Source organism: Trichosurus vulpecula, chromosome 6 (genome assembly GCF_011100635.1).
Source record: "Trichosurus vulpecula isolate mTriVul1 chromosome 6, mTriVul1.pri, whole genome shotgun sequence".
In the NCBI taxonomy this organism is placed as follows: domain Eukaryota; kingdom Metazoa; phylum Chordata; class Mammalia; order Diprotodontia; family Phalangeridae; genus Trichosurus; species Trichosurus vulpecula.
Genome location: NC_050578.1, coordinates 259004414 through 259021696, shown reverse-complemented (window position 1 = coordinate 259021696; position 17283 = coordinate 259004414). Strand labels below are relative to the sequence as shown.

Sequence of the window (17283 nt, the reverse complement as noted above, 5' to 3'; positions counted from 1 at the left end):
GAAGAATCAGAACAAAAGGGAAAAACCACGAGAAAGGAAAAACAATAAAACAGTGAAAATAGCATGCTTTTGTCTGCGTTCAGACTCCATAGTTCTTTCTTTGCATTTGGATAGCATTTTCTATCATGAGTCTTTATGAATTGTCTTTGATCATTGCTAAGAAGAGCCCAGTCTGTGAAAGTTAGTATTGTACAATGTAGCTGTTAAACAGTGATGATTAGATGGGAGGTTCTAACCCCAAATCCAGTACCCTTTCTGTTGCACCCCACTGCCAGAGAGCTAACTAACCACTGGTTGAGCCTACTGCAAAGAGCATCTTTCATTAGGTATTAGGACCCGATAGCTTCTGATCAACCTTCTACTTCTGCTTAGGTGGCCTCTAAAGCTAGTTCTAGGTTAAGAAATTAGGTATTTTATGTTTTGTGGAAACTTGTTCTAATGGAGCTTTCTCATAGAAGTGATCTGTAGAATTGTCTAATCTATCAATTTGCCTTCTTGTAGAATTCTTATATAATAAAAATCAAACAGGCAGAATGGATACATTTCTTATCCTCTTTTATTAGACAGTGATTCCAAAACCTTCTTTGGTAACCTTATCTTTTGTCTAAACAGCTCACTGACAGATCCTCACATCTTAACCAAACCACTTACCCTATTGTTGAGGGAGAAAGAAACCCAGGGATGTAGGAATCCCAAACCAAAGTTCGCAGGTCACCTGGAATGAATATGTGGACTCAAGCATTCTTTAAGTCAAGGAGGCAAAGATTTATTACGCTACGTAAAGCGGGCAAAGAGTTCTCAGGGAACCTGCAACCATACAGGGCTACAGGGAAAGTTTAGGCAGTAGATACTAAAAGTGCATATTCCTTTAAGAACTGACCACCCCTTAATCACACCTTAACCACTCCCTACTCCCAGCCCAAAACACCTAATCTACAGGTTTCACCCCTAAATCTTGTACTTAAACTGGGCAAGCCACAAAAGATAAGGTTACTAAAGAAGGTTTTGGAAACAGCCATGGTGTGGGTAGGTGGGGGAGGCGGGGCTAGGTAGAAGTGTAGTTTTTGCTGTGAAATGTCGCTAAGTCACCAAAAGTTCCGGGCTAGCTGGAGATACTGGTTAGGTTCCATCAAGTGTCTTGTTAGTCAAGATTAATGTAAGGGAGTATATGTTTGACTATGTCTAGGATATATGTTAGACTCAGCGTGTAGTCAGTTATCAACACTTGGGAATCAAACTATAATTGGGCATAGGTGCTTACTGAGGAAGAAGCAGAGATAGTTTGGAGCATGCTGCCCTTTAGCTATAGAGAAAGAGACTGCTAGGGCCAGTGCTTTGAAGCTAGAGAGAGATGTGTTTTTAGAACTGGAGTTCAGGCACAGGCACCCAAACAGAGGCTAAGGGGAAATGTGATGTTAGAATTAGGGTCCAAGCACAAGCACCCCATCAGTATAGTTAAATCATTTTTTCCCCTCAGCTGAGATGGATAACAGCTGTTTCATAGCCTCTAGATTAGTGTTTCTCTACTTTCTTTCTGATATACCTCTGAAGTCCACACCATGGCATATGAAATGTACAGTGCTGGGCCTGCAGTCAGGAAAAGTTCAAATCCAACCTCAGACACTCACAAGCTATGTGACCCTGGGCAAGTCACTTAAACTTGTTTGCCTCAGTTTCCTCACCTGTAAAATGAGGTGGGGAAGGAAATGGCAAACTGCTCTAGTATCTTTGCCAAGAAAACCCGAAATGGGATAATGAAGTGTCTGACACGACTGAAAAGCAACATGAAGTGTACTTTTGATATGTCCTGGCTGTGTGACTGATCTGAGCAAGTTTTTAACCTCTCTTTACCATGGGCAGCTCTTTAAGACAATAATATGCAGAGAAGGTGCCAACTTTAAATTGGTAGAGCAAGTCCACACTAGTACTCCCTCTAGCAGTGAATTATAGGTTTACTTGCTAAGGGAAGGGAAAGAGCATTTGTTAAGCGCTACTCTGTGCCAGGCACTGAAGTAAATGCTATATAAGTATTTTCTCATTTGATCTTCACGACAACTCTGGGATGTGATAGCTATTGATTCCTGTTTTATAGTTGAGGAAACTTAGGCTGGCAGAGGCTGTTTCTTCCCTAGGATCACAGAGCTTGAGTCTGAGGTTGATTTAGAAATCAAGTCTTCCTGACTCTAGACCCAAGCCTCTCCATTGTGCCACCTAGTGGCCTGTATGGCACAGGATTCTTTGAGGGTCTGTAAACATTTAGTTGAAACCTTCAGTTATAAGCCTCTAAACAATAGATTGTAGTAACCAAGGGTTGTAGTAATCAAGCTAAAAAATAAAGCAAACAAATGAAAGGGAGAGAAGATAAGACAATTGCAAAAAGAAGAGAAGAAAATGGAAAAAGACGCATAAAAATAAGTCAGGAAGAGAGGAAGAAAGAACCAGAAATACAGTCTCTTAGCATATTGGGGAAAAAAATGATCTCTTCTGCCCCATTCTGCACCAGTCTTCCCCTTGTCTTGTCTCAGAGCACTTGGCTTCTTTTTACAAAACCAGTCTAACTTCTTGTATTTGGGGAGAGTCATGACTGCTGCCTTTCCTCACACCAGAGTAGTAAGGATAAATGCAGAGAGGTGGTGAGGGTGATGCAGTAGAGAGAGCATTGGGCCTGAAACCAGTAAGATCTAAGGTCAAAACCTTAACAGAATGTGACCCTGGGCAAGCCCTTTGCCCTTTTAGAGCATCAGGTCCTTACCTTTCAGATGAAAGGGTTGGACTAGATTAGAGGTTCCCAAAACTTATTTGGCCTACAGCCCCCTTTTTAAAAAATTTGCTCAGGGCCCCTTGGGGTAAGGTTAGGGTTAGGTTAACCCTCATTTAGGCTACTACTAGGTCCTCTCCCCCCATCTTCTCCCACTTCAGGAACCTATGGATTAGATCGTCTCTAAGATTGCTCTGACCTAGAAATATGTGTTGCTCTATGTTAGTACAATTCATTTTCCCTAGCTCTTCATAGGCACATCCTGTCATATACTCTAACCCATCCACCCCATCCCCCACCCCCACCCCCAGCGTACTTCAGCAGTTCATTCCAGCCCAAAGTCCTGAGAGGTCTGTCATGTGCTGATCCACTAGGCACCTCAAAGTAGAGGTTAGGTACTGCTATTCTGAGGCTTTGGAGCATATTCTCTCCGGGAGATTGGGACACATTCGTGATTTTAGAATGTTTTATTATTAGGTATTTAATCATCAACCAATATAATTCTTCATACTGGCAAGCAGATACCCTTCTACTACCCCACCCCACTCTGAAAAAAATGGAAAGATTATCAGGAAGCTACAAACTTTAAAAGTATGTTAACTTGAACAGGATTGTGATAAAATTACTATTTGTTTCCATGTCTTCTAAATATTTTTCTTTTGTATATTTTTTTCAGATTTTGTTGCAGCTGTCATTTTTACATAGTTGTAGTCTGTGTATGTATTGTTTTGTTTCTGCTTTCTTCACGCTGCATTACTTCATGTAAGTCTTACTCCCACTTTTTTGCCGTTAAGACTAATGCTGTTACAAATGGTTTTGTACAGATTGGTTATATTGACAAAACAGGAAATAACCTAAATAAATAAAGCAGACTTAGAAAGGGGACTTAACAAGCCACTGAAAGGAACCGGCACGTAAAGTTCTAAGGGCCAAGTAGAACAAGTGAATTTTATTAAATATTCAAAGATAATTGCCGTATTGTATAAACTTATCAGAAAATAGAGAAAGAGATCACCTTATCATTTTTTGTGAACTGAATGTTTCTAATTCCCAAACTAGGTCAGGTCAAGGCAAAGAGACTAAGGGAAAATAATTGCAGCCCTCAAGAGGATACATTCTAGTGGAGGTAGGGAGAAGAACCACGCAGGGCATTGAATCTCATCAGTGTAGGCTACTTCCCCACTAATGGAGATTGCCATATCTTCTCTAACTGATTGTTTTAGAGAGTTCTCTAGTGAGGTGACGTGCATGGGTCATATGGCTGGTAGGCATCCGAGGTGGTGAGTACTGGAGCACAGGCCTTCATTGCTCTGAGGCCATCTTTCTGTCTGCTATGCTACATTGCTGTTTGTTAGCGTATACAGAGCAATACAACTAATCTATAAAAATGATTGGTAGTGCCTGATGGAGGACTCACATTGAATAAGATAAAGGGCCATTGAGTTCCAGTCCGCCTCCAGGTCAGAAGGGCATGTGAAAAGGTGGGGCCCAGTTAGAGTGGGAGAGATCAGCTATGGAAACAGAGAGCGGGAGTCAAGGAAGGAAACTTGAACTCGACAGTCAGTGCCTTCTGTATAATAGCAATGATAATAATGTTGATTTGTCTATCAGTCCTTGAACAAGTAATGGAGTACATGTGGAGATGCAGGGCTGGATGGTTATAAAGATGGTTTGAGATCAACACCCGGCAACCCTCAGTCAGGTTCTGCTATTCCATAGCATACCGAGGGGCTTAGTAGGGCTTTTTGACCTGGCCTGATAGTGTGATGAGGGAGTGGTTGCATGACAGACAGGACTGGTTGGTCTTGCCTACTGCTGAGGCTTTCTTATCCAAGCCATCTCTTGAGTCTCAGCAGTCCTGTCAAGGTGAGTGTTAGGGATATTTTCCCCCTGTTACAGATAAAGAAACTGAGGCCCAGGAAGACTAAATGATGTGCACAGGGTCATAGAGCTTTTAAGTAGCATATTGCTTTTTCAATCAAGTAGCATTTATACAAGATATATCAAGGTGATTCAATATTAGGAATACCATCAGTGAGGCAGGGTGATAATGTGGATAAAGAGCTCATCTTAAAAAGTCAGGAAAATCTGGATTCAAGTCCTGCTTTTAACACATACTGATGTTATGATGGAAGGTAAGTCTTAACCTTCTCTAGGCTCTAGGCAACTAAAACTATAATTTACCGAGAAAGTACCCACTTGCATGTTAGTAGAGTGATTCAGCTCACCAGGAATTCCTTTATACCAATGAAATTGCAGGTTAAGTTCCTTTCCCTATAATCAAATCATACAAGTTACTGTAAGGCTTTTGGAAAAAAGAAATCTTTTCATATTTAAAAGAACAGTAGTATAGTAACAGCATAATAATGGAAGGTTTTTACTTTATATGAAGAGTTTTTATTTGTAACCAAAAATTTCAAATTTTAATTTGAAACAATTGTATCTAATTTTAAGGCTTTCCTGTTACGAATAGGGGAGCATTGTCTGCTTTTATTAGATCATATTTAGAGCAGTTAATATAGAAAAGTTAAAATGACAAGAATAGACAAAACAATTAAAACAGCTTTAGTTGTAGATGATTCATTAACAACAAAATTTCATCAAGATAACACATCCTTAGATTTGGAGGGAAGTAATATTAAGTTGACAAATGTTCATTAGCATTTCTTTATGTCACTAATAGTATTTAGGAGAAAGTAATAGAGAAATATCATTTACCGTAACGATAAGTGTATCAAATACTTAGGCATTAACCTACCCAGACACAAGACTTATTTAGAGGAAACTAAAGTTTTTTTAATACAAATCAAGAATTTGGACGATAATGGTAGATTGAGCTAATATATGAATAATGATTAGGTTTTGGTTATATCAGAACAGTCAAAATTATTAAGGGAAATGAACAAAGGAAAGGAAAAATTTCCATGGAAAATGGTCGCTGTTTAATGAGAATTGCTGGAGAAGATCTATGAAGTAATCTAGTAGATTTTTATATTAGCTCGGCCTAACCATGAGCAACTGATATTTCTCCATTTATTTAGATCTGATTTTATTCGCATGAAAAGTGTTTCATAGTTATGTTCATATAGGCCCTGGGTTTGTCTTGGCAAATAGACTCCCAAATATTTTATAGTGCCTTCAGTAACTTTGAATGGAATTTCTCTTTCTATCTCTTGCTGTTGGGCTTTGTCAGTAGTGTATAGGAATGCTGAGGATTTGTGTGGGTTTATTTTATATCCTGCAACTTTGCTAAAGTTGTTTATTATTTCAAGTAGTTTTTTACTTGATTCTCTAGGATTCTCTAGATAAATCATCATATCATCTGCAAAAAGTGATAATTTAGTTTCTTCTTTTCCTATTCTAATTCCTTCAATTTCTTTTTCTTCTCTTATTGCTACAGCTAATGTTTCTAGAACCAAATTGAATAATAGGGGTGATAATGGACATCCTTGTTTCACCCCTGATCTTATTGGGAATGCATCTAGTTTATCCCCATTACAAATAATGCTTGTTGATGGTTTTAGGTAGATGCTATTTATAATTTTGAGGAAGGTTCCCCTTATTCCTATGCTTTCTAGTGTTTTTAATAGGAATGGGTGTTGTACTTTGTCAAAGGCTTTTTCTGCGTCTATTGAGATGATCATATAGTTTCTGCTAGTTTTGTTGTTGATATGGTCAATTATGCTAATAGTTTTCCTAATATTGAACCAGCCTTGCATTCCTGGAATAAATCCTACCTGGTCATGGTGTATTATTCTTGTAATGAGTTGCTGCAGTCTTTTTGCTAATATTTTATTTAAAATTTTTGCATCAATATTCATTAGAGAAATTGGTCTATAATTTTCTTTCTCTGTTTTAACTCTACCTGGTTTGGGTATTAGTACCATATTTGTGTCATAAAAAGAATTTGGTAGGATTCCTTCTTCACCTATTTTCCCAAATAGTCTACAAAGTATTGGAATTAGTTGTTCTTTAAATGTTTGATAGAATTCACATGTAAAACCATCTGGCCCTGGAGATTTTTTCCTAGGGAGTTCGTTGATGGCCTGAATCTAGTAGATTTTTAAGAAACCATCTTATTTTTTAATTTAAAAGAAAAAGTATTTTTCACTCATCAAGATCCACTTTCTCCCTCCCACCTCCACACTTCCTCTCCCCATCGGTAACAAAAGAAAAGTGAAACTCCTAATACAAACATGTAAGGTCAAGCAAAACAAATTTCCGCGTGTTATATACACCCATGTACCTGTGTGTATGTCTTAGTGTCTCATTTTGTACTCAAATCTTCCACTATTCCATCAGGAAGTGGGTAACAGGTTTCATTATTAGTCCTCTGGAATTGTGGTAAGTCATTTACACTGATCAGACCTCCTAATTTTTAAATTTTATTCTGTATCAGTTCATATAAGTCTTCCTGAGTTTCTCTGAAAACAACCCCATTTATTCCACCACATTTATATACCATAATTTATTTAGTCATTTCCCAATTTATAGGTACCTATTAAGATACCTATTTTTTTGCCACCTCAAAAAGAGATAGAAATATTTTTATATATCCTTAGATTTTGTTTTTAGCTATTACTCTCCTTCTAATTTCTCCTTCTCCCTCCTGTTTTCTTGCTGAGTAAAATGTATTTCTTTACCCAGCATGTGTGCATGTGCATGCATGTGTGTATGTGTATGTATATTTTCTCCTTTGACTAGGTCAGATCAGAGTACGGTTCAAGCGTCAGCTGTTGCCCCCACCTCTTCCTTCATGATATAGATATCTGCTTGCATACCCTGATTATATGTGGTAAATTTCCATAATCTTCCTTTTACTTTTCCCTCTAGTAATTGCTCTTCCCCCTCTTTTTTCATTTTCCTCTTAAGATCATCAAGATGCAACAGAACAGTCTCAGGTCTTGTCTAGTTAGACTGCCTCCTTGGATCCTCATGATGTTAGGGTTCAGAGATAACATGTATCATCTCCCCATATTTGAATGTAAGCTAGTTATCCTTGTTTAGTCCCTTGATTGTTTATTTCTGGGTTTTTTAAAATATTTCTCTTAATTCTTGTTTTTGAACTTCAAAGCTTCTCTGCAGCTCTGGTCTTTTGATCAGTATTGCTTTGAAAGTCTTCTATTTCATTAAAGGTCCCTTTTTCTCTTGTAAGGTTTTGCTTACCTTTGCTGGATAAGTTATTCTTGGTTCTAAATCTATCTATCCTTTGCCTTCTGGAATATTGTATTCCATAGTCGCTGCTTCTTTATAGTAGTGGCTGGTAAATTGTGTGTGATCCTTACTGTGGTTCCTTAATACTTGAATGCTTTCTTTCTGGCCACTTTGACCTGCAAGCTCTGGATTTGGGCTATAATTTTGCTTGTAGTTTTCTTTTTGAGATTTTTTTTTTCAGGAAGTGAATCTGGAAGAAATTAAGCTAAGAGCAACATCTTAAATAATAGTTCATAAAAAAATCTTAAATGATCTGGCCTAGATAATTTTTTCTTTTTTTGTAGTAATTTTCTTTCCTATCTTTTCTTTGAAATTAAATTTTATTTTCTGTTCTGAATTATGTATCTCCCTGCCTCATTGAGAAAACAAAAAAAACCAAACACAGCTCATTACAATTGTATATAACTATATCCACAAAAACCCCAATATGCTATCCTGTCAACCAGTCACCACTCTTACCTGGAGATAGATAGCATGCTTTATCATGAGCCCTCTGAAACTGTTGTTGGTTGTTATTGGGTCTATTAGTGTTCCAGTCTTTCAAAGTTGTTTTCTTTACAGTATTATTTTTACTATATAACATTTCCTGGTTCTGCTCACTTCACTTTTTATCAGTTCATACAGATCTGACCGTCATCATTTCCTAGAGCACAATAGCATTCTATCATATATTATATATAGCCTGACTTGTTCAGCCATTTCCCAATTGATGGGTATTCCCTAAGTTTCCAATTCTTGACCATCATGAATAGAGGTGCTATGAATATTTTTGTGTGTATTTGTACATTTGTATCCTTTCCTCTTTCTTTTGGATATAGTCCTAGTAGTGGTATCACTGGATCAAAGGATACGCTTTCCAGGATAGCAGCCCTTTCACATATACCTTCCTTTTTTTTCTACTTTGCCATTGTCATGGGTATGAGGTGGAACCTCAAAAATGTTTTTATAGAACCAGGTGTTAGATTTTGTAAAAATCCTTTTAAGTATTGTTAAATTAATATAGTCTATTTTTAGAGTATTTCTTATATTGAAGTATGCATTCTAAGTATAAATCCATCCTGGTTATAATGTAAGCTCTTTAACATGTTGTAGATTATTTTCTAACATAATATTTTTACATCGCTTTAAAAAAATTCCCCCAATTGCATGCAAAAACAATTTTTTTTACATTTTGGGTTTTTTAAACATTAATTTTGAGTTCCAGATTCTCTCCCTACTTCCCTCACTTACCCCCTCCCTGAAATGGCAAGTGATTTGAAATAGGTTATACATGTTGCATCACTTTCATGATCAGTGTCGGTCTACAGTTTACATTCTTGCTCTATCTCCCTGATTTAGGTTATGAAGATTCTTTTGTGTCATAGAGTTTGAAAGGGTCCCCCTTTCCCCATACTTTTGCAAAGAGCTCATGTAATAGTGAAATTGATTGTCCTTTGAATATTGGGTAGAATTCATTTATAAATCTGTCTGTTTTGTTTCTATTTTGGTTGTCATAATTTCTGCTTTGGCATTTAATTGTGGACTTTGGTTTTGCTATTTTTCTAGTTTTGGGGGTTTTAAAAAAACATCTCATGCCAATCCATTGTTCTGTCTCCTCCCCCCCTTTTTTAAAAAATTTCTGGCGGAGGGGGATGGCAGGACAATTGGGGTTAAGTGACTTTCCCAAGGTCACACAGCTAGTAATTGTGTCAAGTGTCTGAGAACAGATTTGAACTCACGTCCTCATGACTCCAGGGCTGATGCTCTACTCACTGCACCACCTAGCTGCCCCCTCCCTCCCCCTTTAAATGAAAACATTTAGATTTTTAAATTCTCCCCTAATGACTGCTTTAGCTACATCCCATAAGTTTTGGTATATTGTCTCATTATTCTCATTTTCTTTGAAATTGTCTATTTCTGTAATCCATGCTTTGACCCACTAATTCTTAAAGAGTGTTATGGTTTCCAATTAATTTTCATTTCTTTTTTCCAAAGTCCTTTACTAAATATAATTTCTATTGGTCAGTAAAAGATGTCTAGTAATTCTCCTTTTCTGCATTTTTTGGTGAGGTTCTGTGGGAAGTTTTTGTAAATATGTCATAAATGCCTGAGAAGTAAGTAAACTCTTTTTTAAGTAATCACCACAGAGCTAGCTAGCATCTGTAATTTTTCTAAAGTTCTATTCGAGTCTTTGATTTCTTTCTGGCTTATTTTTTCATTATATTTGTCTAAATCTAAAAAGATACATTGAGGTTTCCCTTCTCTTATGGCTTTACTATTTTTCACTGCATCTCATTTGACTTCTTTAAGTATTTAGCTGCTGTGCCATTGCTGTGTGTGTGTGTGTGCGTAAGGCAATAATAACCATGTAGAAGATAATTGTCAAAATGCCTGTGTAGTTCTGTATCGCAAAGTATATGAAACTCTCCCCATAGAAGGTAGAAGAGTATAACAGTATAACATTTATTCAGATACCGGAGAATCATATCCCATAACCAAATGTTCAGCTCCCACAGCCAGTTAACCCGCTTCATCCTAACAGCAAGGAACCCGAAACACTGCATCACAGCCTGGAGCCTTGCCATCCGAAAACCTCTCTGACCCTGACCCCAAACAAACTCACAGTACAGCTAAATCGGCCTGTTCAGTTGTAACTATCACGGTAGCGGCCATTAGCAGCCACAACTGTGGCTTTGTGGCCTTGTGCTTGCTCTCTCTCCCTCCCTCCCTCTCTCCCTTCCTCCCCTCCCCCCCATTTCCTGTGACATAACTTCCTTTTCCTGTCAGGAAGCTTCTCCCACCACATGTGACTTAGGGCTCCTGTGACTGAAGCAGGTCACATGGCCTATTAATAGGTGAGAAAGATCTTCAAATCTAAATTGCTATTACAGTGTTTTCAGCATAATGTAGTTTTCTCTGCTTATTTCTTTTTATCGTAGCCTTGATTAAATCATGCTTGATGCTCCTGATTTTTATGGTGAACTGAAGCTTAATAGATTTTGCTCCATCCTCTCAGTTTGACTCTGTCTAAAGGTTTTTTTTCAAGTATATTGCTATAAACAACAAGTGGTTGGATTCTGCTGTCTAATTCATTTTGCTCTCCTTATACTTAATGGGTGAGTTTATTCCATTCATATTGGCAGATATAATTATTGCATCTTATCTCTGTCTCCATCTTTTTAAAAAGAAGAAAGTGGTGAAAACTAATACTTTTGGATCTTTAAAGGATGAGGTTAGTTTGTTTCCATCTTGTTCTCTTCTTCCTCTTCTCTTATTTGCATCGTGGGTTTTTGTTCTTTATCTCCTTCCCGATGACACTGGAATTTATTTTCCTTATGACTTCTCCCATACCTGTCTCCTCTTCCCTCTTAAATTTTCCTTTCCCCTGTCCCCATTTAATATTTTATTTTGATGCACATTTTCTGTGTATATTTGAAGATTCAACCTTACCTTGTCTGGGTGAGATGAAAATGAGAGCTGCTTGTTCCGCCTTTCCTTTCTCTGTGTTTGTATATTCTGCATCTCGCGCCCCCTTATTGGGTGAGTTGGTGGATTCTTTTCTGTTCCTCTTCCTTCTCCACTGTGGTCCCTATATTGTCTCACTCCTTTTCATCTCAGCCTCGGAAAGGCAACAGAGCTGCTCCTGGGCCGGGCCCTCTGCTGGGCTTGGGGCAGACAGAGCCCTGGAGTCAGGAGGAACGGAGGGAAATCCAGTCTCAATCACTTTCCAGCTCTGGGATCAAGTCATCCTTCTTCCTGAGCTTGAACTCCTCATCTGCAGAATAAGAGTAACAAGAGCAGGCTCTCCCCACCGCCCCCCACTGCCCCACCCCTGTTGTGAGGGTCAGATTGATTTAATGTTTTCAAAGTGTTTGCAAACTTTTGAGTGCTGTGTACATTCCTGTCCCTATTCAGACGTATATACCTTCTTATGTCTTTTTTTCTGTGTCTCCTTTTCTGGCCTTTCTTTCATCAGGAATGCTTGGAAATCATCTATTTCATTAAAGGTCCATTTCCCCGCTGTAGAATCACAGGCAGTTTTGTCAGAGGTGGCTCCTAGGTACTTGAATATTTTCTTTACGGTTACTTGTATTTTTTTCTATCACCTGGACATCTAGATGTGTTCCTAGGATTTTTTGCTTTGGAGTTTCTTTCAGGTGACATTTTTTAAAAAAATATTGCCCTTTGGTCCTAAGGGATCTGTTATAATTATTTGAAATACAGTATCCAAATTTTTATTTTTTTATGTCATCTTTTAGAGATAGTACATTGATTCTCAGTTTATCTCTCCTTGTCCTGTATTTGAAGTTAATTGTTTCTGATAACGTATCTCTTCCTGCATTTTTTATTACATTTTACTATTTCTCTTGTCTCATCAAATCCTTATTTCCTCTTTGGCCTGTTCTAGTTTCAGAGTGAGACTTACCAATGTTTGTTCTATGCCATTAATTCTTTGCTTTCTCTCCTCCCTAGATGTCTTTTTCTTTATCTTTGAATTCTATCTTATCTTGTTTCATTTCTTCCAGGTGTTCTTTGTGTTCTCTGAGACTCCATTTGAACTTGATATGAAATTATGCTTCTGGGTTTACTTCTTGAGCTTTGCTCATTCCAAATTACTTCTTCATCATGTTTGATATTGAACTGTTTACTAATGCTTTGTACCTCAGTTTCTGGATTAAACTTGTGCTTGAGTGTAACTTCACTTTCATAATTTTCTGGACAGTATGAGACTAGGCCTTGTTAGCAGGAAGAATTATTTGGCCTTGAATTCTTCCTTCTTTGGTCCTTTCTCCTACTGTTGGGATGGATGCTGTGACCTTCAACTTCTGTCTTCCCTGGCTTGTCTCTGCTTTGGTCTTCTGTAGAAATCTTCTTGTAGTCTTCTCGTTCAGTCCGGAATTGGAGAGAGGAGCTCATAGCTGATTTTCTTTGGTTTTCTTCATCATTGTTTGTTCTTGTGTATTTCAAGTGTTTGTGAGGAATCTGGGCTTCTCTAGGGCCCATTTACCACTGTCCTCTCTCAGTTCTGCCAGTAACAAACATTTTAACAGTAAAAACCCAGTTCAAACTTGAATAACAAATAGACCATTCTTGTCTATTTGTATATGTAGTATTCTATACCTGTTGCCCCTGACTTTATAGGTGAAAAGAAAGAAAACCATTTTCTTACCTCTTTTCCAGGGCCAGTCTTGACTGTTATAATGATTGTTCTTCCTGTTTACAATGTTGTATTTAGAGAATGTTGTTACTAGAGAAAGTGCTGCCATGAACACTTTGGCATATATCCAACCTTTCTTTCTATGTCCTCCTTCAACTCTATGTCTAGCAGTAGGATCTCTGGGTTAAAGGATTAAGGGCATTTTAGTCACTTATATTTCCAAGAATAATTTCAAATTGCTTTCCAGAATAGTTGGATCAGTTCATATTACTCCAGTAATGTATTCTGTACCTCTAGGCAGCCTCTCCAGCATCAACTGTTTCCTCCTTGGTCAATTTTACCAATCTTCTAGGCTTGATGACCAAGTGCTCTTATTTTTAATATAGTTCAGTGAAAAAATCCTGGGGTTTGGTTTCAGCTCTCACTGCTGACTTCTGTATGACCTTGGGCAAGTCATTAATCTTTCTAGACCTGACTTTTCCTCATCTGTAAAGTGGGGGTCTTGCACTAATAACCTCTTACACTTCTTCTTTGTCTAAATCTATCCATCTTGTGATCTGCTCGGATACATTGTCTCAGTAGGAATCTGGTTATACAAGAAAGTTGAATGTGAATCAGAAGACGAGATATCGGGTGATGTGCCTTGATTTTCCTTACACACTATTTTTGTTTACACAGTTGTTTTCTTAGATAAAATATAAGTTAAATGGGTTGGAACGTGATTGGTTAGATGGTATAGATATAGTTTATCCTGATTTTTCAAAAAATTTCTAAGAACATAAAGAACGTTGCGTATGGAACAATGAATCTCTACCAAGTACAGCTTGGGTTTTCTAAAAGAATGTATTAGAGATAATTGTACTAGCACTCTTGCTTATCTATGGCTCTCTGAACTTTCTTCTGTTCCCCTCTCTCTAGATATTTTTTGCTCTTTCATTGACGTTTTTCTGTTCTTTTTTAATGTCACTATATCATTCTCCCCCACCCCCACCCTTGTTTCTTCCCTGTAGTGAATAAGTGCAATCAAATGAAGGAAAATTGCTTTTTACTACGTATGTCTGAATTGTCTAACTTCCTCATCAGGTTTCTGGAGTTGTGATTGGCCAGTTCATTTCACTGATCAGGTTTCTTTAAGTCTTTTCAGAGTTATTTTCTTTGCATTATCATAGCCATTATATAAAGTGTTAGCTTGATTCCATTCAAGTTAATCTAATTTTAATAAAGTATTCTACAAAGTCATTCATTTGAACCCTGGAGACTAAGTGGAGATAAACTGATGGAATAGTAAAGTAATGGACTTGGAGTTTCCAGATGCCTAGGTCACAAGAACAATGTTCTCCATGGCCTCTTTGAAGGAGATCTCCAGTGGAGTGCCACCAGGGGCCATCTTTAACCATGGCCACTTATTATGATGACAGTGACTTGGATAAATGCATACATAGTATTTCTCTAAAATGTGCAGATAACCCAAAGCTAGGAGATAAATCTCTAACATTGGATAATAGTTGTGAACATCTCAACAGATTGGAACATTTTAAACCTTCATGTAGGTAGCCCCCCAAAATTTTGTAGGTTTTCTTCTCCCAACCCTATATTTACTACAGACTAACTCATGCAGTTCTTTCAGAGTTCTGTGACCCAAAGAAGAGTTTTCCCTAGTCCACGAAAAAAATGTGGTTCCTCTTCAGAACTTGAGCTGTCCTGTTATTTAAGATGAAATTGACCATTCACTTTGGTCCTTTGGGAATGTGACGTTGGGTTAGCTTTGGCTTCAGTTTTTTATATAGATCAGAGGTTCTTCACCATCTTTTTTTTCCATCAGAGAAACTTTTGGCAGCCTAGTGAAACCTGTGAAACTCTTCTTCCAAAAATGTTTGTAAATGCATAAAATACATAGAATTACAAAAGAAGCCACCTGTATTGAAATATGTTTATAAAAGGAGTAAAAAAGCAGTTCAGGAATCTCAGTTGAAAAACAAATCAAGAAACATTCATTAAGCACTTACTGGGTGCCAGGCCCTGTGCTAAATGCTGGGGATACAAAGAAAAAAAAATAGCCCCTACCCTCAGGGAGCTGACATTCTAATTGGAGAGAGAAAATGCAAACAATTGTGTATAAATGACATGCATATATACATGCATACATATACACATATATTCTATAAGTTGAAGAAGAAATTAGAATAAATTGAAAGCAATCTCAGAACAATGGCACTGACATTAAGTGGAACAGGGAGAGGTTTTTCACAAAGATTGGCACAGATGAGTTGCCACGTGGTTTAAATACCCAGCTAGGAGGATGAGAAGAAAGGCCCATCAAGCAAAAGTCTATGTCAAATTGCTCCTCACCTTTCATCTTTCTGGTCCTTTCTGGCCAGTCATGAGGTTCCCTACTGTCCAGTACCACACCAACGTATGTTCTGGTAAAGGATTCAGCTTGGACGAACTACAGGGGTGGCTGGTATCCATATGAAAGTGCCAGGGACCATAGGTATCTCTGTGGACCCTCATCACCGAAATAAATCTGCCAGGTATCTGCAGGCAAATGTGCAGCAGCTGAAAGAATAGTATTCCAAACTAATCCACTTCCCAAGGAAAGCATCTGCCCCTAAGAAGATTGATAGTTTTCCTAAGGTTAGCAGCCCAGCTTTCACTACCAGTTATGCTCATCAGAAATGTCAGTGAGAAAGAGAAATCTCTTGTCACTATAGAAGATTAGAAGAACTTCAAGGCAGTTGCTAGTCTTTGGGCCAGTTAGCCTGGACCAATGCTGGTCTTTTTGGAATCCAGGGAAAACAAGCCAAAGTGGCGTCAGAGTAGAGAAGAAAAAGTAAACAGCTTCTGAGAACTTTCAACAAAATAATACAGAAAAACAATTACAAGAGTCAAACAGAGGATTTTATATTTGTTCCGGAATGTTCCTTTCTTTGTCACTTTCCTCCCTCCCTCCCTCTTTTCCTTCTTGTTTGTCCTCTTCCCCCCACACAAATACATATAGTGTACAATGTTAGCACTGGAAGAGGTGCTTCCTTATTTAAAGGTTAGGAATATTAATGGTTCACCAGAGGCTGCTATTTTATCTCCTGACACTGCTACCACTATGATACAGTTCCAAATTCATCTCATGCCTGGACTCTTGTAATAGCCTGGTATCCCAGCCTCAAGGCTTTCCCCACTCTAGTCCTCAACTTGGCTGGTCTGACCATTTCTGTTATGTCCCTGTTGAGCGCTCGTGCTCTCTCTCTTTCTCTCTCTCTCTCTCTCTCTCTCTCTCTCTCTCTCTCTCTCTCTCTCTCTCTCTCACACACACACACACACACACACACACACACACACACACACACACACACACACACACACACACACACATATCTCCATGCTCTTTCTTTCATGAGAAACTCCATCTTCTTGCTTGGTATTTTGCCCTATGCCTGGAATTATCTCCCTCCTCAACTCCTCCTCCTCCTCCTAAGTTCCTTCAAATCCCACCTAAAATCCTACCTTCCGCAAGAAGCCCTTTTGATCCTCCTTAATACTAGCACATTCCCTTGATGATTTTTCCCACAATTTATTCAGTGTATATCTTGTTTGTACATAGCTGTTTGCATGTTGCCTCCTACTTTGGGCTTGAGAACAGGGACACTTTTTTTAAACTTTCTTAGTATCCTTAGCACTTAGCACAGTTCCTGGTACATAGTAGGTGCATAATAAACAACAGTTGGCTGACTGGGAATAATAGGGAACCAATGGAGCTGACTGATGAGGAGGGCTGCGTTGTCAAACCTGCTCATTAGGAAGATCATCTGGAAGATTGATTGGGGTAAAATGAACCAGGGACACCGTCCAGAAAGCTATTATCGAAGTAGTGCAAGCTTGAGCTGTTGAGGTGGGTCCTGCACCAATGTAGTGGCTTTATCAGAGCAGAGAAGGCTTGTATAGAAGAAATATTGGAGAGATGAAATCAACAGGACTTGATGACAAATTGGTTAATGAGAAGTGAGAGGAGTGATGAGAAGAGAGGGTAATACATTATGAGTCTGGTTGACTTGGAAGGTGGTAGGGTTCTTTATGGTAAGTGGGATGTTAAGAAGGAGAAAGATAATGAATTTAGTTTTGGAGAAATTTAAGGTCTATAGGAACCTTCTAGTTAAAGATGTACAATAGGCATTTTGAG

At 38.2% G+C, this 17283-nt stretch overlaps 1 protein-coding gene and 1 pseudogene across 8 annotated transcripts in view; both read left to right on the top strand.

Moving 5' to 3' along the window:
• Positions 1-17283, top strand: part of CELF1 (CUGBP Elav-like family member 1) — a 61844-nt gene that overhangs the window by 12196 nt on the left and 32365 nt on the right. The window lies entirely within an intron of this gene.
• On the top strand, positions 13912-15929 carry LOC118854968 (annotated as a pseudogene).